This window comes from Heteronotia binoei, chromosome 7 (assembly GCF_032191835.1).
Source record: "Heteronotia binoei isolate CCM8104 ecotype False Entrance Well chromosome 7, APGP_CSIRO_Hbin_v1, whole genome shotgun sequence".
NCBI lineage: Eukaryota > Metazoa > Chordata > Lepidosauria > Squamata > Gekkonidae > Heteronotia > Heteronotia binoei.
The window spans coordinates 5,212,439-5,233,600 of NC_083229.1; the positions used below are offsets into that span (position 1 = coordinate 5,212,439).

A 21,162-nucleotide genomic window follows, 5' to 3' on the forward strand; every position below is an offset into this window, starting at 1 on the left:
TGTTGGAAATGGGCGGGATTCTAAAGCAAGGGTGTCAAACATGCTGCCCGGGGGGGGTTGGAGTATCAGGTCGCTGGAGGGCTCCTATCAGGCCCCTGAGCAACCGGCTGTCACCTGCTTTCTTCTCCCTCTCTCTTGCTTCCTTCTGCATCACAGCTTGCTTTGTCAGGCTTGCTCAATTGCACAGGAGCTACAGAGCAAAGCCTCTGTTTTCTGCATTGGCTGAGGCTCCTCACTTGGGAGGAAGGGGAGGAGGGAGAGCTTGCTTTGATAGGCTCTCCTAATTGCACAGCAGAGCTACTGAGTGAAGCCTCTTTTCCTTCTATTGGCTGAGGCTCCCCCCCGTCCCGTGGGGAAGGAAGGGAAAGAGCCAGAGCTCCCTGGACCCCATGGGAAAAATACAAAGAAAGCAACTTTAAAACCAACGAATGCTAATGTTTTAAGCATATTTTAAGTTTTAAAAAGACCAACTTTAATTGTGTTTGTCATTGTCCTTTACAAAGTTTAAATCTCTGAGAGCCAGTTTGCTGTAGTGGTTAAATGTGTGGACTCTTATCTGGGAGAACCAGGTTTGATTCCCCGCTCCTCCACTTGCACCTGCTAGCATGGCCTTGGGTCAGCCACAGCTCTGGCAGAGGTTGTCCTTGAAAGGGCAGCCGCTGTGAGAGCCCTCTCAGCCCCACCCACCTCACAGGGTGTCTGTTGTGGGGGAGGGGAAGGTAAAGGAAATTGTGAGCCGCTCTGAGATTCTTTGGAGTGGAGGGCGGGATATAAATCCAATATCTTCATCTACCTCACAGGGTGTCTCTTGTGGGCGAGGAAGGAAAAGGAGATTGTGAGCCACTCTGAGACTCTTCAGAGTGGAGGGCGGGATATAAATCCAACATCTACATCTACCTCACAGGGTGTCTGTTGTGTGGTGGGGGGAAGTAAAGGAGATTGTGAGTCGCTCTGAGACTCTTCGGAGTGGAGGGCGGGATATAAATCCAATATCTTCATCTACCTCACAGGGTGTCTGTTGTGGGGGAGGAAGGGAAAGGAGACTGTGAGCCGCTCTGAGACTCTTCGGAGTGGAGGGCGGGATATAAATCCAATATCTTCATCTACCTCACAGGGTGTCTGTTGTGGGGGAGGAAGGGAAAGGAGACTGTGAGCCGCTCTGAGACTCTTCGGAGTGGAGGGCGGGATATAAATCCAATATCTTCATCTACCTCACAGGGTGTCTGTTGTGGGGAGGAAGGGAAAGGAGACTGTGAGCCGCTCTGAGACTCTTCGGAGTGGAGGGCGGGATATAAATCCAATATCTTCATCTACCTCACAGGGTGTCTGTTGTGGGGGAGGAAGGGAAAGGAGACTGTGAGCCGCTCTGAGACTCTTCGGAGTGGAGGGCGGGATATAAATCCAGTATCTTCATCTACCTCACAGGGTGTCTGTTGTGGGGGGAGGAAGGTAAAGGAGATTGTGAGCCTTTCTGAGACTCTTCAGAGTGGAGGGCGGGATATAAATCCAATATCTTCATCTTCCTCACAGGGTGTCTGTTGTGGGGGAGGAAGGGAAAGGAGATTGTGAGCCGCTCTGAGACTTTTCATAGTGGAGTGCGGATATAAATCCAATATCATCATCTTCTTCTGCTACCTAATCTTAAATAGGTACATGTATGGCCCAGTCTGACATGGCCGGCCTGGCCTAACAAGGTCTCATTTATGCCAGATCCGGCCCTCATAACAAACAAGCCTGACACCCCTGCTCTTGTGGGGGAGGGGCCATGACTCTTGTGGGGAGGGGCCATGATTCAGAGATAGAGCGTCTGCTTGGCATATAGAAGCCCCAGGTTAAATTCCCCGGCATCGGCACACAAAAAGGATCCGGCAGGCCTCATTTTGGGCAAGAGCTCTCAGGAACAGAGCTCAGGGAAACTCTAAATTTTATTGCGCTCTTTCTTTCTTAGCACCCCCTCCCCCAAAATACTTGCTTCTGGGCTCCATTGTTCAAACCCCCTGTGAGAATTCTGCTGAGCTCTAAGATATGACAAACTTTCTAATATTTCCTCCCCGCAGAAAAAGGGAAAATAAGCAAAACATATAAAGCGGAGAGAGAGAAATCTTCATCCTGCCACTGCATCCACATAGGAGAAAGGAATTTTAAAAGTTTGATGGGAGGAAGGTTTTATGATCATTCTAATTCAAGAAGCCTTTTAAAGTACATAAGAACATAAGAGAAGCCATGTTGGAGCAGGCCAGTGGCCCCTCCAGTCCAACACTCTGCGTCACATAAGAACACAAGAGAAGCCCTGTTGGATCAGGCCTATGGCCCCTCCAGTCCAACACTCTGTGTCACATAAGAACATAAGAGAAGCCATGCTGGATCAGGCCAATGACTCATCCAGTCCAACACTCTGTGACACATAAGAACATAAGAGAAGCCCTGTTGGATCAGGCCAATGGCCCATCCAGTCCAACACTCTGCGTCACAGAAGAACATAAGAGAAGCCCTGTTGGATGAGGCCAATGACTCATCCAGTCCAACACTCTGTGTCACATAAGAACATAAGAGAAGCCATGTTGGATCAGGCCAATGGCCCATCCAGTCCAACACTCTGTGTCACACATAAGAACATAAGAGAAGCCATGTTGGATCAGGCCAATGGCCCATCCAGTCCAACACTCTGTGTCACATAAGAACATAAGAGAAGCCATGCTGGATCACGCCAATGACTCATCCAGTCCAACACTCTGTGTCACATAAGAACATAAGAGAAGCCCTGTTGATCAGGCCAATGGCCCATCCAGTCCAACACTCTGCGTCACAGAAGAACATAAGAGAAGCCCTGTTGGATGAGGCCAATGACTCATCCAGTCCAACACTCTGTGTCACATAAGAACATAAGAGAAGCCATGTTGGATCAGGCCAATGGCCCATCCAGTCCAACACTCTGTGTCACATAAGAACATAAGAGAAGCCCTGTTGGATCAGGCCAATGACTCATCCAGTCCAACACTCTGTGTCACATAAGAACATAAGAGAAGCCCTGTTGGATCAGGCCAATGGCCCATCCAGTCCAACACTCTGCGTCACAGAAGAACATAAGAGAAGCCCTGTTGGATGAGGCCAATGACTCATCCAGTCCAACACTCTGTGTCACATAAGAACATAAGAGAAGCCATGTTGGATCAGGCCAGTGGCCCCTCCAGTCCAACACTCTGTGTCACATAAGAACATAAGAGAAGCCATGTTGGATCAGGCCAATGGCCCATCCAGTCCAACACTCTGTGTCACATAAGAACATAAGAGAAGCCATGCTGGATCACGCCAATGACTCATCCAGTCCAACACTCTGTGTCACATAAGAACATAAGAGAAGCCCTGTTGGATCAGGCCAATGGCCCATCCAGTCCAACACTCTGCGTCACAGAAGAACATAAGAGAAGCCCTGTTGGATGAGGCCAATGACTCATCCAGTCCAACACTCTGTGTCACATAAGAACATAAGAGAAGCCATGTTGGATCAGGCCAATGGCCCATCCAGTCCAACACTCTGTGTCACATAAGAACATAAGAGAAGCCCTGTTGGATCAGGCCAATGACTCATCCAGTCCAACACTCTGTGTCACATAAGAACATAAGAGAAGCCCTGTTGGATCAGGCCAATGGCCCATCCAGTCCAACACTCTGCGTCACAGAAGAACATAAGAGAAGCCCTGTTGGATGAGGCCAATGACTCATCCAGTCCAACACTCTGTGTCACATAAGAACATAAGAGAAGCCATGCTGGATCAGGCCAATGGCCCATCCAGTCCAACACTCTGTGTCACACAGTGGCCAAAAAAATTATATATATACACACACACGCACACATATACATACACACTGTGGCTAGTAGCCACTGATGGACCTCTGCTCCATATTTTTATCTAACCCCCTCCTGAAGCTGGCTATGCTTGTAGCCGCCACCACCTCCTGTGGCAGTGAATTCCACATGTTAATCACCCTTTGGGTGAAGAAGTAAAATGCTGTGCTACTATAATTGAGTACACCTTTTGGCAGTGTCGGGTACGTGGCATATGCAAATGAGTTATGCAAATGAGTTGTGCTAATGAGTTCCAGCACCTCTTTTTCTATGAAATGACCCCTGGGACGAGGCAATAGATGGTGCAAAAGACCTTGGGGAGCAGCTGTTGGTCTTGAGAAGACAGTAAAGATCTTGATAGGTGACAGTATAAGATGGCATGGGCACTCCGAAGGCCGAGTATAGCACATTGTAAAATAAAGTATTTATTACACACGTAACAATTCACGATGAAAAACAAGATTAGGTACACAGAGATGCTTAAATCCAACCTGTAGAAACTGCACATCAACTGAACACGGATCATGTAACAGAATATCTCATAAAAAGCCACTGGACGGTAGACGCATTTCTGCTATAGAGGCCTAAAGCCAAGGAGCACACACTGAAAAACAAATTGAAAAATTTACAGGTCAGGCATGTTGTAGTATTTCAATATGGGGGTGGGCGTCACGTGAAAAGCAAGCCTCTATATAATTCTGAGCGAACCCACATTAGCACACACAGGGATTTTACGTTAGCCCAGACAAAGATATTGGATACTTGGCCAGAAGCAGAATAATTGGGGAGAGACACTGTCCCATTTGTGGGTTGGCTCAGAATCGTATTGAGAGCCCCGTGGCGCAGAGTGGTAAAGCTGCAGTACTGCAGTCGGAGCCCTCTGCTCACGACCTGAGTTTGATCCCCGGCGGAAGCTGGGTTTTCAGGTAACTGGCTCGAGGTTGACTCAGCCTTCCATCCTTCCGAGGTCAGTGAAATGAGTCCCCAGCTTGCTGGGGGGAAAGCGGAGAAGACTGGGGAATGCAAGGGCAAACCACCCCGTAAAAAGTCTGCCGTGAAAACGTTGTGAAAGAGTCGGAAACAACTGCTGTTTGCACAAGGGAGCTTTCCTTCCTACTTGGTTTTAGAGGAGCCCCTTGGTGCAGAGTGGCCAGCTGTCGTATTGCAGTCCAAGCTCATGACCTTTGTTCGATCCCGGTGGAAGCTGGTTTCAGGTAGTTGGCTCAAGGTTGACTGAGCCTTCCATCCTACCAAAGGAAGTAAAATGAGTACCCAGCTTGCTGGGGGTGGGGGTGGGGGGAGGAAATGTAGATGACTGGGGAAGGCAAACCACCCTGTATAAAGTCTGCCATGAAAACGTGATGCGACGTCACCCCAGAGTCGGTGAGCTCTCTTATCTGGGAGAACCGGGTTTGATTCCCCATTCCTCCACTTGCAGCTGCTGGAATGGCCTTCAGTCAGCCAGAGCTCTCTTATCTGGGAGAACCGCGTTTGATTCCCCACTCCTCCACTTGCACCTGCTGGAATGGCCTTGGGTCAGCCAGAGCTCTCTTATCTGGGAGAACCGAGTTTGATTCCCCACAACTCCACTTGCAGCTGCTGGAATGGCCTTGGGTCAGCCAGAGCTCTCTTATCTGGGAGAACCAGGTTTGATTCCCCACTCCTCCACTTGCAGCTGCTGGAATGGCCTTCAGTCAGCCAGAGCTCTCTTATCTGGGAGAACCGCGTTTGATTCCCCACTCCTCCACTTGCACCTGCTGGAATGGCCTTGGGTCAGCCAGAGCTCTCTTATCTGGGAGAACCGAGTTTGATTCCCCACAACTCCACTTGCAGCTGCTGGAATGGCCTTGGGTCAGACAGAGCTCTCTTATCTGGGAGAACTGGGTTTGATTCCGCACTACTCCACTTGCATCTGTTGGAATGGCCTTGGGTCAGCCGTAGCTGTCTTATCTGGGAGAACCAGGTTGGATTCCCCTCTCCTCCACTTGCAGCTGCTGGAATGGCCTTGGGTCAGCCAAGCTCTCTTATCTGGGAGAACCGGGTTTGATTCCCCACTCCTCCACTTGTACCTGCTGGAATGGCCTTGTGTCAGCCAGAGCTCTCTTATCTGGAAGGACCGGGTTTGATTTCCCCACTCCTCCACTTGCAGCTGCTAGAACGGCCTTGAGTCAGCAATAGCTATTGCAGGAGTTTTCCTTGAAAGGGCAGCTGTTGTGAGAGCTCTCTCAGCCTCACCCACCTCACAGGGTGTCTGTTGTGGAGGAGGACGATAAAGGAGATTGTAAGCTACTCTGGGTCTCTGATTCAGAGAGAAGGGCGGGCTATAAATCTGCAGTCTTCGTCTGTGAGAGGGCAGTTTCTGTGAGAGCCCTCTCAGCCCCACCTACCTTACAGGGTGTCTGTGGTGGGGGAGGAAGATAAAGAAGATTGTAAGCCGCTCTGAGAGTCAGAGTGGAAGGTGGGATATACTCCAATTTCTTCTTCTTCTTCTTCTTCTTCTTCTTCTTCTTCTTCTTCTTCTTCTTCTTCTTCTTCTTCTTCTTCTTCTTCTTCGTCTTCTTCTTTCTGATCAGCGACTGCTGGCGAAAACCCGGGTGCCTCCTGCCTCATTCCCGAGGCCCAGAAACCAGGTAGGAGGTGCACCGCTTTATTGCTGCTTGTGGTCGGAGCTGCGGTTCAGCCTCTTGCCTTAAGCAATCCGCTGGAGGCTGCAAACAGGGATCATTAATATAATTAATAATAGCAATTAGCAGATCAGTGTTACTGGTAATTAAAGATCAGCTGGGAGGAGGCAACAGGTGGCTTTCTGCAGTACGGGGGTGGGGCGCGGGGGAAGGATCTTTCCTCGCTTCTCCGACGGCACTTGCGGAAATGTGTGAGGGCAGCCGCCACGCGGATCCTGCCCAGCAGGCCGAGGGCACATAGTGCAGTCTGAAGAGCCCGTTAGCAGAGGTGTGCTATTCAGCTGCGTCCAGGTGTTAATGGAGAGCCGGAGAGTCCAAGGAACGCCCAGTCCAAGGAACGCCCAGGGGATCGAGCCAGGTAAGCCGAAGGCAGGAGTGAGAATCAGGTTGTGACATCGGGAGAGGGGGAAATCTTCTCTCCCAAATTGTGCGTCACGGCTATAGGCGGGGATGCGTTCCGAATGGTGGTCTCATTGCCATCGTGCTCTGGTGTCAAAATCAGTGTCTGCACGCAGCTCAAAGGAGGTGTTTCGTAGCTGAAGCGAACGCGGCGACTTGGCAACGGCGATCCATGCGACGGTCGCCTCGAGGCTGGATTACTGCAATGCTCTCTACACGGGGCTGCCCTTGTCCCAAATCCGGCGACTTCAGCTAGTGCAGAATGCTGCAGCCAGGCTGTTAATGGGAGTTCCTCCACGAGAACAGACTCAGCCTGTGCTGAAAGCCCTTCACCGGCTACCGATAGGGCAGGGGTGGCCAATGGTAGCTCTCCAGATGTTTTTTGCCTACAAACATGGCCATGCTGGCTGGGGCTGATGGGAATTGTAGGCGAAAAAAACATCTGGAGAGCTGCCGTTGGCCACCCCTGTGATAGGGTACCAAATTTGCTAAAAGGTGCTGGTCATGACCTTTAAAGCCCTATATGGCCAGGGTTCTACATGCCTTAGGGACTGCTTTACCCCGCATATGCCCCAGCGAGCATTTCGGTCCGGGTCTCAAAACCTGTCGACAGTCCCCAGCATCAGAGACGCGAGGCTCAAATCAACGAGAGCCAGGGCCTTTTCCGTTGCTGCCCCTAGCTGGTGGGAATGAGTTGCCGGAGGAGGTTAGGGCCCTGCGAGAGCTTCCACAGTTCCACACGGCCTGCAAAATGGCACTCTTCCACCAGGCATTTACATGATGGTAAAATCTGCAGCAACTGGACTGGCCCATAAGAAGTAGAGGAAGAAGATATTGGATTTATATCCCGTCCTCCACTCCGAAGAGTCTCAGAGCGGCTCACAATCTCCTTTACCTTCCTCCCCCACAACAGACACCCTGTGAGGTAGATGAAGATATTGGATTTATATCCCGCCCTCCACCCCGAAGAGTCTCAGAGCAGCTCACAATCTCCTTTCCCTTCCTCCCCCCACAACAGGCACCCTGTGAGGTAGATGAAGATATTGGATTTATATCCCGCCCTCCACCCCGAAGAGTCTCAGAGCAGCTCACAATCTCCTTTCCCTTCTTCCCCCACAACAGACACCCTGTGAGGTAGATGAAGATATTGGATTTATATCCCGCCCTCCACTCCGAAGAGTCTCAGAGCGGCTCACAATCTCCTTTACCTCCCCCCCACAACAGATACCCTGTGAGGAAGATGAAGATATTGGATTTATATCCCGCTCTCCACTCCAAAGAGTCTCAGAGCGGCTCACAATCTCCTTTACCTTCCCCCCCCCCACAACAGGCACCCTGTGAGGTAGATGAAGATACTGGATTTATATCCTGCCCTCCACTCCGAAGAGTCTCAGAGCGGCTCACAATCTCCTTTACCTTCCTCCCCCACAACAGACACCCTGTGAGGTGGGTGGGGCTGGCGAGGGCTCTCACAGCAGCTGCCCTTTTAAGGACAGAGACTCAGAGCGGTCAAAGAAGACTGCAGATTTATACCCTTCCCTTCTCTCTGAATCAGTGTCTGAGTGGCTCGCAATCTTCTTTATCTCCTTCCCCCGCAACAGACACCCTGTGAGGTGGGTGGGGCTGAGAGAGCTCTGACAGAAACTGCCCTTTCAAGGACAGCTTTGTGAGAGCTATGGCTGACCCAAGGCCATTCCAGCAGCTGCAATTGGAGGAGTGGGGGTATCAGACCCGGTTCTTCCAGATAAGAGTCCGCGCACTTCACCATTACACCAAACTGGCTCTCTAGACTAGGAACAGGAAGGGGTCTCTATACTAGACTAGGAACAGTCTCTAGACTAGGAGCTCTCTAGACTAGGAACAGGCAGAAAAGGAGGTGCTGGAACTCATAGAAAAAGAGGTGCTGGAACTCATTAGCACAACTCATCTGCGTAACTCATTTGCACATGCCACAGACCGCTGACATCACCGGAAGGTGTACTGAATTATATCAGCTCAATATCTACCTTAAAATGCTTCTTGAATTAGAATTGTCATCATCAAACCTTACTCCTATCATACTTTTTAAATTACTTTCTCCTATGCGGCCCCAGTGTCATGATGAAGATTTCCATCTGTCTGCTTTAGATGTTTTGGTTATTACTCCATTTTTTGTAGGGGGAAATTTTAGAAAGTTTGTCAAATCTCAGAGTTCAGCAAAATTCTCATGGGTGTGTGTGTGTGTGTGTGTTGAACAATTGAGCCCAGAAGCAAGTATTGGGGGTGTGGGATAAAGAAAGAGCACAATAAAATTTAGGTTCCAGAGCTCTGCTCCTGTGAGCTCCTGTCCAAAATGAGGCCTGGGAACAGGGAAACCTGGGTTCAAGTCCCACCCCCTCCGCCGTATGAAGCTGATTGGGTCTGGCATCCTTTCTCAGCCTGATTGACTCTTGCAGGGTTGCTGTGAAGGTAAATGAGGAGACAGGAGAGGCATGGATAAAACCCTGGACTCCTGAAAGGGTGGATGGGATATGGGAGGCTGTTAGTTGGCCCTCCAGGGCAGCTGGTTGGGGGATACAGTGTGGGGGGTCAGGATTCTGGACTGGATGGTCTGATCGTGCCTCGACCTCTGCTCTGTTGTTGCCACAACAGACAGAAACTCTTGGCCACTGTGTGGGGGCAGGACGCTGGACTGGATGGACCACCGGTCTGATCCTGCAGGTCTCTTCTGTATTTTTATGATAAATGTGGAATGTAGAAACTTGCCGTTTGTTGCTAGCTGCGGATATTCCTGTGGTAGGCTGCCTTCCACCGAATCAGCCACCAATAAACAACCCAAAAGGGTTATAGTGGCACAATTACTATGATATAAAAAGATACAGGTAGTCCCCTGTGCAAGCACCAGTTGTTTCCGACTCTGGGGTGACGTTGCTTTCACAACATTTTCACGGCAGACTTTTGACGGGGTGGTTTGCCCTTGCCTTCCCCGGTCATCTACACTTCCCCCCCAGCAAGCTGGGGACTCATTCGACCGACCTCAGACGGATGGAAGACTGAGTCAACCTCGAGCCGGCTACCTGAAAACCCAGCTTCCGCCGGGGATCGAACTCAAGTCGTGAGCAGAGAGTTCAGACTGCAGTACTGCAGCTTTACCACTCTGTGCCGCGGGGCTCCTATAGTATGATATAATGCACTACAATAAATAGTTTTATAGGGGAAAAACAGTAATACTTGTACATCTAAATATGGAACACTCTCAATACAATATTGAGTCCATTCACGTTATAATATAATTCCTTGAGCCGTAACTGACCTGTTGCCTCTTTGAAAGACAAGGAGACTGTCGTCTATTTTTGAATGTGCTGCATGAAGTGTAACTTAACTATCGAAGGAGGAAGAGCTTGAAGTTGCCTTTTGTTGGGATTTAGATATACTATTAGCAGAGTAACATGGAGATAGCCCCAAATAACAGCCAGGCACACGGTTTAGCTTAAGAATCAAAGTAGTTTGCTTTACTCATGAGGAAAAGGTATGACTGGGGTTTCTAGAAAACAAAGAAGGATTCAATATCCTGTCTAGCTTCTAGGCTACATCTCGACTCTCTCGAGTCCTAACTTCAACTGCAGGGAGATCCAAGGGCTTCACACAAAGGGCAATAAAACTGACCAGATGGTTTCCCTCAGACCACCACCCAAATATATGGATTAGCCTATTAGGGCTCTCCCTCGATGGTCACTGTGCATATTGACACCCAGCCTTGGCGGGAAGTACGTGCACACTTTCTCATTGGCTCTACCTACTCCCTGGCTAAACATCAGCATGCATTTTACACAAACACTTAATTAACTCATGACGACAGGGAGTGAAATTGCGTCAGAAACCCCACACCTTTCATTTGGAAAGTTCTTAGAATTACTGGAGTAGTCTCCATTGAAGAAATGAACGCAGAGGGCACCTTTGCTGGAAGAAACTTCGAAACAGGATATGAAGTCGACCTCCTGTACGTTGGAACTCTACCACTGGAATTTGAATGGACAGTATTGTATTGAGAGTGTTCCATATTTAGATGTACAAGTATTACTGTTTTTCCCCTATAAATTTTTTTTATTGTAGCGCATTATATCATCGTAATCATGTCACTATAACCCTTTTGGTTATAGGTGGGCTGTTTGTCTCATTACATATACTAACCCACCTCCCACTATGCTTTAATGCACCCCGTTTTTCTAAGGGCTAACTTCTATTATTTCTCTTTTAGAACAGTGTATCAGAATATTTGGGTTTTTTTGTATTGACATACTCAAATGGGGGATATTGGCTGGTTGTCTTATTGCATATACCAACCCGTCCTCCGCTGTATTTTAATGTCTTCCTTTTTCTTCTAATGGCAAACTATATGGATGTTATAATCTCTTCAGAAACCAGGCCCTCTATTTAAACTAACAAAATCAGAATGTTACCTAGATTTATGGCACCTCGCACCTGCCACAGCAGTCTGCTTCTTTTCACCCCCCAGTGTTTTTTCAGCCCTGCTCTGTCCTAACACTAACAAACACAGATTCCTATTTGCGATTCTTTTAATCTGCTAGAAACGTTCCCACGATTCCACACAGCCCACTTATATTAAGAATTGCTGCTTGCCATTCCCATTTGGTCTGATGAAGTCGGCTTAAGAGCATACAAAAGCTTCCATTCTGAATAAAACTTAGTTGGTCTTAAAGGTGCTCTTGTCGACTGCTTTGTCCTTTTGGGTTGCTTACTGGTTGCAATCTTGAGTGACTTCTCTCTAGTTTTTCTATTCTTTATACCGAATCAGAGCATCGGTTCACCAAGGTCAATAATGTCTACTCAGACTGCAGCAGCTCTCCAGGGACTCAGTCAGAGGCCTTCTGAATCGCCTCTTTCTTTTGATCCTTTTTACTGGAGGTGCCAGGGATTGAACTTGGGACCTTCTGTATGCCAAGCAGACGCTCTGCTTCTGAGCTGTGCCTGCCTCTGTCTTGACACCATAGGCAATATGACTGAAAGACCCACACCCCCCGTCTCAAATGAGTATACATGTGAAGCTGCCTTATAGCGAATCAGACCCTCAGTCCATTGAGGTGAGTCTAGTCTACTCAAACTGGCAGCCGCTCTCCGGGCTCTCGGGCCCAGAGGTCTTTCCCATCATCTACCAGCTGCTCTTTTTAGCTGGGATCTGAACCCGGGACTTTCTGCATGCAAAGCAGAGGCTCTGCTGTATAACCACAGTCCCTTCTCAGGTCTTTAGTGAAGGTCCAGGAGCAATTGTATCCTAACAAAAAACCCGCAGCCAAAAAAGCCCGCTGGTTGTTGACATTCCTCTGGAAACCCAAGAGGCAGGAGCTGTGCAAATTATAAATTGATTTTTGATTGCAATGATAATGTCTGCACAAGAGGAGACACTGTTCCCGACGCCTGTGCTGGATCGCCTGGATCCCAGCATGCTTTGCGGCCCTGTTTTTTTAATCTGGCAGAGAGGCCGCCTTCTCTCTGTTTCTCCATTTCAGCACTAACCTCTTTTAACAATGCCTATTCAGTACTGAGGAAAAAAAGCATTTTGCTCAGGTCTGTCGTCAACACATCGGGCACATAAGAACATAAGAGAAGCCATGTTGGATCAGGCCAATGGCCCATCCAGTCCAACACTCTGTGTCACATAAGAACATAAGAGAAGCCATGTTGGATCAGGCCAATGGCCCATCCAGTCCAACACTCTGTGTCACATAAGAACATAAGAGAAGCCTTGTTGGATCAGGCCAATGGCCCCTCCAGTCCAACACTCTGTGTCACATTCTGCTGGGAACATAAGAGAAGCCATGTTGGATCACACTCTGCGTCACATAAGAACATAAGAGAAGCCATGTTTGATCAGGCCAATGGCCCATCCAGTCCAACACTCTGGGTCACACAGTGGCAAAAAAAAAAAAAAAGTGTCATCAGGAGGTCAACCAATGGGGCCAGGACACTAGAAGCCCTCCCATTGTGCCCCCCCCCCCCAAGCACCAAGAAGACAGAGTTCCAACAATACGCTGTGGCTAAGAGCCACTGATGGAGCTGTGCTCTGTATGTTCATCCAATCCCCTCTTGAAAGCCCTGGCTTTCGTGGGCATGCACACTTCTTCAGATACATTGAAACAGGTTTTCTCAGGCTTTACATATGAACATATGAACCTACCTTCTACTGAATCAGTCCCTCGGTCCATCAAAGTCAGTATTGTCTACTCAGACTGGCAGCGGCTCTCCAGGGTCTCCAGCTGAGGTTTTTTACACCTATTTGCCTGGACCCTTTTTAGCTTGGAGATGCTGGGGATTGAACCTGGTACCTTTTGCTTACCAAGCAGATGCTCTGCCACTGAGCTACCGTCTCTCCCCAATAACAGATTAACGCAGGGGTGGCCAACGGTAGCTCTCCAGATGTTTTTTGCCTACAACTCCCATCAGCCCCAGCCAGCATGCCCAATGGCTGGGGCTGATGGGAGTTGTAGGAAAAAAAACATCTGGAGAGCTACCGTTGGCCACCCCTGGATTAATAATAATAATAATACTTTTTATTTATATCCCGCCCTCCCCGCACAAGCAGGCTCATGGCGGCTCACAACGTATAAGTGCAATACAATAAAATCATACATAGCAATAAAATCATCATAAATCAATTTACAAGTTACATTAAAATTAACATTAAGGTGCTAAAATAGGTCTTTCATAAGATTAACGTTTGAAGCTGCCTTATACTGAATCAGACCCTGGGTCCATCAAAGGCAGTCTTGTCTACTCAGACTGGCAGCGGCTCTCCAGGGTCTCCAGCTGAGGTTTTTCACGCCTGCTTGCCTGGACCCTTTTTAGTTGGAGATGCCGGGGATTGAACCTGGGACCTTCTGCTTACCAAGCAGATGCTCTACCACTGAGCCACCATCCCTGCACTATATAGGTGGGGACAGGGCTTTTTTTTTGTAGCAGGAACTCCTTTGCTGTCTATGCTTGTAGCCGCCACCATCTCCTGTGGCAGTGAATTCCACATGTTAATCACCCTTTGGGTGAAGAAGTACTTCCTTTTATCCGTTCTAACCTGACTGCTCAGCAATTTCATTGAATGTCCATGAGTTCTTGTCTTGTGAGAAAGGGAGAAAAGGACTTCTTTCTCTACTTTCTCCATCCCATGCATAATCCCGTAAACCTCTTTCATGTCACCCCGCAGTCGACGTTTCTCCAAGCTAAAGAGCCCCAAGCGTTTTAACCTTTCTTCATCGGGAAAGCGTGCAAAATGCCCGAGGCTGCATACTGTTCGGGCTGCTAGGCTTTCCGGCTACTGAGCCAGACTCTGTAATTTCTCTTCCTCGTAGCAGGTTTTGAAATTCTAACAGTTATAGCGTTTGGCTTCAGAGTTGTCAGGCAGGATGCAAAAGCCTCCGGCCGCCTTCCTCGCATCCAGAATGGCCCAGTACTCTCAGGGGGCAGACCGCTGGACTGGTCCATTTTGCGCCAGGTAGAGCTCTGCTCTATGAGCCAAGCAGACGTTTCTCTTCCGATTGCTCCTCCGCCAAGTTCAGAACTGAGGTCAGCGTCTTTCAGAAGGCTGAGCTCAGAGGCAATTAAACTCAGGGGAAATTAAGGGTCTCTCCGTCTCCGGGAGAGAGACATCTCCATCGGTATTCCTACCTGTCATGTTGAGGGTCTCTCGAAAAGCAATCTCCAAATCTAAGCGATTACTTCCCGTGACACTTTTCATTCCGGGAGACATTTCACAATTATGACTTCATTTTTCTTTTCCTTGGCAGAGGCCCAGGCTCAGAAATATGAACATATATGAACATATGAATCTGCCTTATGCTGAATCAGACCCCCCTCAGTCCATCAAAGTCAGTCTTGTCTTCTCAGACTGGCAGCGGCTCTCCAGGGTCTCAGGCTGAGGTTTTTCATGCCTACTTGCCTGAATCCTTTTTAGTTGGAGATGCCCGGGATTGAACCTGGGACCTTCTGCTTCCCAAGCAGATGCTCTGCCACTGAGCCACCGTCCCTCCCCAATAATAAATTAACATATGAACATAAGAGAAGCCATGTTGGATCAGGCCAACGGCCCATCCAGTCCAACACTCTGTGTCACACAGTGGCAAAAAATTTTATATATGCACACACACTGTGGCTAATAGCCACTGATGGACCTGTGTTCCATATTTTTATCTAAACCCCTCTTGAAGGTGGCCATGCTTGTGGCCGCCACCACCTCCTGTGGCAGTGAATTCCACATGTTAATCACCCTTTGGGTGAAGAAGTACTTCCTTTTATCCTTTTTAACCTGACTGCTCAGCAATTTCATCGAATGCCCACGAGTTCTTGTATTGTGAGAAAGGGGGGAAAGTACTTCTTTCTCTACTTTCTCCACCCCATGCATTATCTTTTAAATCTCTATCATGTCACCCCGCAGTCGACGTTTCTCCAAGCTAAAGAGTCCCAAGCGTTTCAACCTTTCTTCATAGGGAAAGTGCTCCAGCCCTTTAATCATTCTAGTTGCCCTTCTCTGGACTTTCTCCAATGCTATAATATCCTTTTTGAGGTCCGGCGACCAGAACTGCACACAGTACTCCAAATGAGACCGCACCATCGATTTATACAGGGGCATTATGATACTGGCTGATTTGTTTTCAGTTCCCTTCCTAATAATTCCCAGCATGGCGTTGGCCTTTTTTATTGCAAACGCACACTGTCTTGACATTTTCAGTGAGTTATCTACCATGACCCCAAGATCTTTCTCTTGGTCAGTCTGCCTTCTATTGAATCAGACCCCCCCCCCCCCCTCGGTCCATCAAAGTCAGTCTTGTTTACTCAGACTTGTTTACTCAGACTGGCAGCGGCTCTCCAGGGTCTCCAGCTGAGGTTTTTCACGTCTACTTGCCTGAATCATTTTTAGTTGGCGATGCCGGGGATTGAACATGGGAGCTTCTGCTTACCAAGGAGATACTTTACCCCTGAGCCACCATCCCTCCCTAAAGTTAGTCTTGTCTACTCAGACTGGCAGCGGCTCTCCAGGGTCTCGAGCTGATGTTTTTCACGCCTACTTGCCTGAACCCTTTTTAGTTGGCAATGCCGGGGATTGAACCTGGGACCTTCTCCTTACCAAGCAGATGCTCTACCCCTGCGCCACCGTCCCTCGCTAAAGTTAGGCTTGTCTACTCAGACTGGCAGCGGCTCTCCAGGATCTCCAGCTGATGTTTTTCACACCTACTTGCCTGAGCCCTTTTTAGTTGGCAATGCCGGGGATTGAACCTGGGACCTTCTCCTTACCAAGCAGATGCTCTACCACTGAGCCACCGTCCCTCTGCTATATTAGCGGGGGCAGGGCTTTTTTTGTAACAGGAACTCCTTTGTATATTAGGCTACACCCCCCCCCCCATTGTAGCCAATCCTCCAAGAGCTTACAGGGTTCTTCTTGCAGGGCCTGCTGTAAGAAGTTTTCAGGAAGGGTCAAATGCAAGTAACTGGGCGATTATAGCTGAGGTGGGATTAGAGCAGTTGGTAGACCTGTGAATGGTGGCAAATTAGTATACAAATACAAGAGTTAGCAAACAGATGTGAGAACTGAGTTTGGGTCCAGTGGCACCTCCAAGACCAAGAGAGTTCTATTATGGGTATAAATGAGACCTGAGAGACTTTACACATGTAGAGGCACCCTTCCTCAGAAACATCGAAAGAGATTTTCTCAAGCGTTACATATAGGTGGTGGTGGAGATTAGTTTCTAGGAAGGGCTAGTTATTGTCAAGATGCATCTGTGCAGCTAGAAATTAGGGTTCTAGAATGGAATACACATGGAATTCACTGCCACAGGAGGTGGCGGCGGCTACAAGCATAGCAAGCTTAAAGAGGGGATTGGATAAACATCTGGAGCAGAGGTCTATCAGTGGCTGTTAGCCACAAGGTATAGATTCTCTTTCTTGGGCAAGTGATGCTCTGTATTTTTGGTGCTTTCGGGGTGGGGATGGGTGGGGAGCAACAGTGGGAGGGCTTCTAGTGTCCTGGCCCCACTGATGGACCTTCTGATGGTGCTTGGTTCTTTTGGCCACTGTGTGGCACAGAGTGTTGGACTGGATGGGCGTTTGGCCTGATCCAACATGGCTTCTCTTATGTTCTTATGATTTGTCTTTGGCTGATATTGTTGGAACTCTCTGTCTGGGGTAGTGATGCTCTGTATTCTTGGTGCTTGGTGAGGCAACAGTGGGAGGGCTTCTAGTGTCCTGGCCCCGCTGATGGACCTCCTGATGGCACCTGGGTTTTGGCCACTGTGTGGCACAGAGTGTCTGACTGGATGGGGCTTTGGCCTGCTCCAACGTGGCTTCTCTCACGTTCTTATAATCAAAAGTCTAAAAACGGAACAGAAGCAAAGCAGATGCCTTAAGATGACACATTAAATGATGCAGATTTCCGTAGCAAGATCCTGGTTTCAGCAAACTATACACAGTAGCGTAGACCACAGTCTCTGATGTTGTTCCTAAGTAACTTTTGTGAACCGTTCAGTACAGTTCCACTATATTGGCTGCATACAGAAGGCTCTCTTGAATCATTCAGTTTGGCGCAGTTTGCAGAAAGCCAGGAGAGCTGAAGGCTTTCTGATCTCCTCAGTCAGGCTGTTCCACAAGGTGGGGGCCACAACAGAGAAGGCACCGTTGATTTTGCCCCGTTTGCAGACTGGCGCTTGCAGAAGGCCTCCGCTCAGATGAGCAAAGCTGTCGTGGTGGACCGGAGGGGGGAGAGGCGGTATCAAAAATATGAGGGTTCAAGACCATGTTCATCTCTGGATACTTTGTCTGTCTCAGATTGGGCATTCTGTTAGTCTTGTCGATTGTTGCGTTTCTGCAGTTCTGGAACCAGGTAGAGAGAATAGAATTTTGAGTATCTTTGGAACCTTTTTGCATCTTCCTTTGGGAATGGAGAGGATTCTCCCAGTAGCTTTGCGGAGCCTCTGGATCGCCTCGTTAAAACGCCAAGAGCCTTGTCAATCCCCCCTCCCCTCCCCACCTTTATTCTCTGACATGCCATTTGTCACCTGTCAGGGTGACATAACCGTTTTCTGCCTCCTGCAGGTGCCAAGAAAGAGGTTCTTGCAATCTCGGCACATCCCGGGAGTTAATTGCTTCCTTGGTTTCTCACAAAAGGCCCTTTTTGTCATTCTCTTGACACAACGTGGGTACTTGACTTTGCAGCGTGGTTTTGCTTACTGCTTAGGCTTGTTATTTTTATTTTTTTAAATTCTAAGTGATCGCTTGCAGGGTTTGCAGTTTCAGAATGTTTTAGATTTCTCTTGCCAAAGATCTGTCTTGGTTCGGAGACCTTGAACAGCCACGCATTGCGGTTCTCTTATCTGGGAGAACCAGGCTTGATTACCTACTCCTCCAACATTTGCAGCTGCAAGTGTGGCCTTGGGTCAGTCATAACTCTCTCAGAGCTGTTCCACTCAAGAGCAGTTCTTAGCTTTCTCAGCCCCACCTACCTCCCAGGGTGTCTGTGGGGAGAGGAAGGGAAAGAGATTTGAAAGCCACTCTGAGACTCCTTCGGGTAATGAAAAGTGGGGTATAAATCCAATCTCCTCTTCCTCCTCCTCCTTCTCCTCCCCAGGCAGAGAAGGAAGACTTTCACAAACGAGGTTATGGAGGATTTGGGCAGGAAGAACATGAGAAGAGCCCTGCTGGATCAGTCCAGTGAGGATCCAGCATCCTGTCTCACTCAGTGACCAGCCAGTTCCTCTGGAGGGCCAACAACAGGGCAGAGAGGCTGAGGCCTTCCCCTGAGAAGAGCATCAGAAGAGCCCTGCTGGATCAGACCAGGGAGGGTCCATCTAGTCCAGCCTCCTGCCTCACACAGTGGCCAGCCAGTTCCTCTGGAGGGCCAACAACAGGGCAGAGAGGCTGAGGCCTTCCCCTGAGAAGAGCATCAGAAGAGCCCTGCTGGATCAGACCAGGGAGGGTCCATCTAGTCCAGCCTCCTGCCTCACACCGTGGCCAACCAGTTCTTCTGGAGGGCCAACAACAGGGCAGAGAGGCTGAGGCCTTCCCCTGAGAAGAGCATCAGAAGAGCCCTGCTGGATCAGACCAGGGAGGGTCCATCTAGTCCAGCCTCCTGTCTCACACAGTGGCCAACCAGTTCCTCTGGAGGGCCAACAACAGGGCAGAGAGGCTGAGGCCTTCCCCTGAGAAGAACATCAGAAGAGCCCTGCTGGATCAGACCAGGGAGGGTCCATCTAGTCCAGCCTCCTGTCTCACACAGTGGCCAACCAGTTCCTCTGGAGGGCCAACAACAGGGCAGAGAGGCTGAGGCCTTCCCCTGAGAAGAACATCAGAAGAGCCCTGCTGGATCAGACCAGGGAGGGTCCATCTAGTCCAGCCTCCTGTCTCACACAGTGGCCAACCAGTTGCTCTGGAGGTCCAGCAACAGGGCAGAGAGGCCAAGGCCTTCCCCTGATGAGAACATCAGAAGAACCCTGCTGGGTCGGACCAGTGAGGGTCCATCTAGTCCAACATCATCTCTCTCACAGTGGCCAGCTAGTTCCTCTGGATAGCCAACAACAGATCATGGAGGCCAAGGTCTTACCTTGATGTTGCCTCCTGGTACTGGTGTACAGAGGCTGACTTGCCTCTGGAGGTGGAGGTTCCCTTTAGTCACTAGGCTTGTGGTTCTGTTCCTGGCCCGTTTACTCAACATTTGCACGATCCTGTCAGGTACGGCAGAGCTGGGGGCCTGTGAACATACCTGTCAGTACAGATCATTCTTTGAAGCTCTCCCCCTTGCAGGGGAGACGTCTGGAACCATTCGTCTATTTTCGGCACCAGGCAAAGTCTGACCTATTCTAGTATGCCCTGAATAACCTTCATGATCTCGTGTCCTTGGCTTTCCGTGCTCTTTTTCTTATGCTTTTTTTAAAAAATAAAATAAAATCCTGCTGCTTGCTAGTTTCATTTAGAACTGCAGTTTTTATTTGTCATCCAGATGGTGAAGGAGGCGCACAGACTCTTTTCAAATGTCCCGACTTGCAGAGCTTCCTGCATCTTGGTATAGCTTTGTTGTCAAAATCCCTTGCCGTGATATTATTATCTGTATTGCTCTTTCTTCTCTACTGCTTTTTTCTTGCTTCGAAGCACCTGCTGTATTGCTGGAGAAACGAAAGTATGTGAGTCTCCTAACAGTAAGGACATCACTTGGCCCCACTGGTGGGTGGTCTGATGGCACTTGGTTTCTTTGGCCACTGTGTGACACAGAGTGTTGGACTGCAGGGGCCATTGTCCTGATCCAACAGGGCTTCTCTTATGTTCTTATGTGACACAGAGTGTTGGACTGGAGGGACCATTGGACTGATCCAACATGGCTTCTCTTATGTTCTTATGTGGCACAGAGTGTTGGACTGGATGGGCCACTGGCCTGATCCAATATGGCTTCTCTTATGTTCTTATGTGACAGAGTGTTGGACTGGAGGGGCCATTGGCCTGATCCAACATGGCTTCTCTTATGTTCTTATGTGACACAGAGTGTTGGACTGGAGGGGCCATTGGCCTGATCCAACATGGCTTCTCTTATGTTCTTATGTGACACAGAGTGTTGGACTGCAGGGGCCATTGTCCTGATCCAACAGGGCTTCTCTTATGTTCTTATGTGACACAGAGTGTTGGATTGGAGGGGCCATTGGACTGATCCAACATGGCTTCTCTTATGTTCTTATGTGGCACAGAGTGTTGGACTGGAGGGGCCATTGGCCTGATCCAACATGGCTTCTCTTATGTTCTTATGTGACACAGAGTGTTGGACTGGAGGGGCCATTGGCCTGATCCAACAGGGCTTCTCTTATGTTCTTATGTGACACAGAGTGTTGGACTGGAGGGGCCATTGGCCTGATCCAACAGGGCTTCTCTTATGTTCTTATGTGACACAGAGTGTTGGACTGGAGGGGCCATTGGCCTGATCCAACAGGGCTTCTCTTATGTTCTTATGTGACACAGAGTGTTGGACTGGATGGGCCATTGGCCTGATCCAACAGGGCTTCTCTTATGTTCTTATGTGACACAGAGTGTTGGACTGGATGGGCCATTGGCCTGATCCAACATGGCTTCTCTTATGTTCTTATGTGTGACACAGAGTGTTGGACTGGATGGGTCATTGGCCTGATCCAACAGGGCTTCTCTTATGTTCTTACGTGACACAGAGTGTTGGACTGCAGGGGCCATTGTCCTGATCCAACAGGGCTTCTCTTATGT

At 49.1% G+C, this 21,162-nt stretch overlaps 1 protein-coding gene across 1 annotated transcript in view; it reads left to right on the forward strand.

Moving 5' to 3' along the window:
- The window catches only part of LOC132574920 (rho GTPase-activating protein 39-like), a 357,248-nt gene that overhangs the window by 193,092 nt on the left and 142,994 nt on the right, over positions 1-21,162 (forward strand).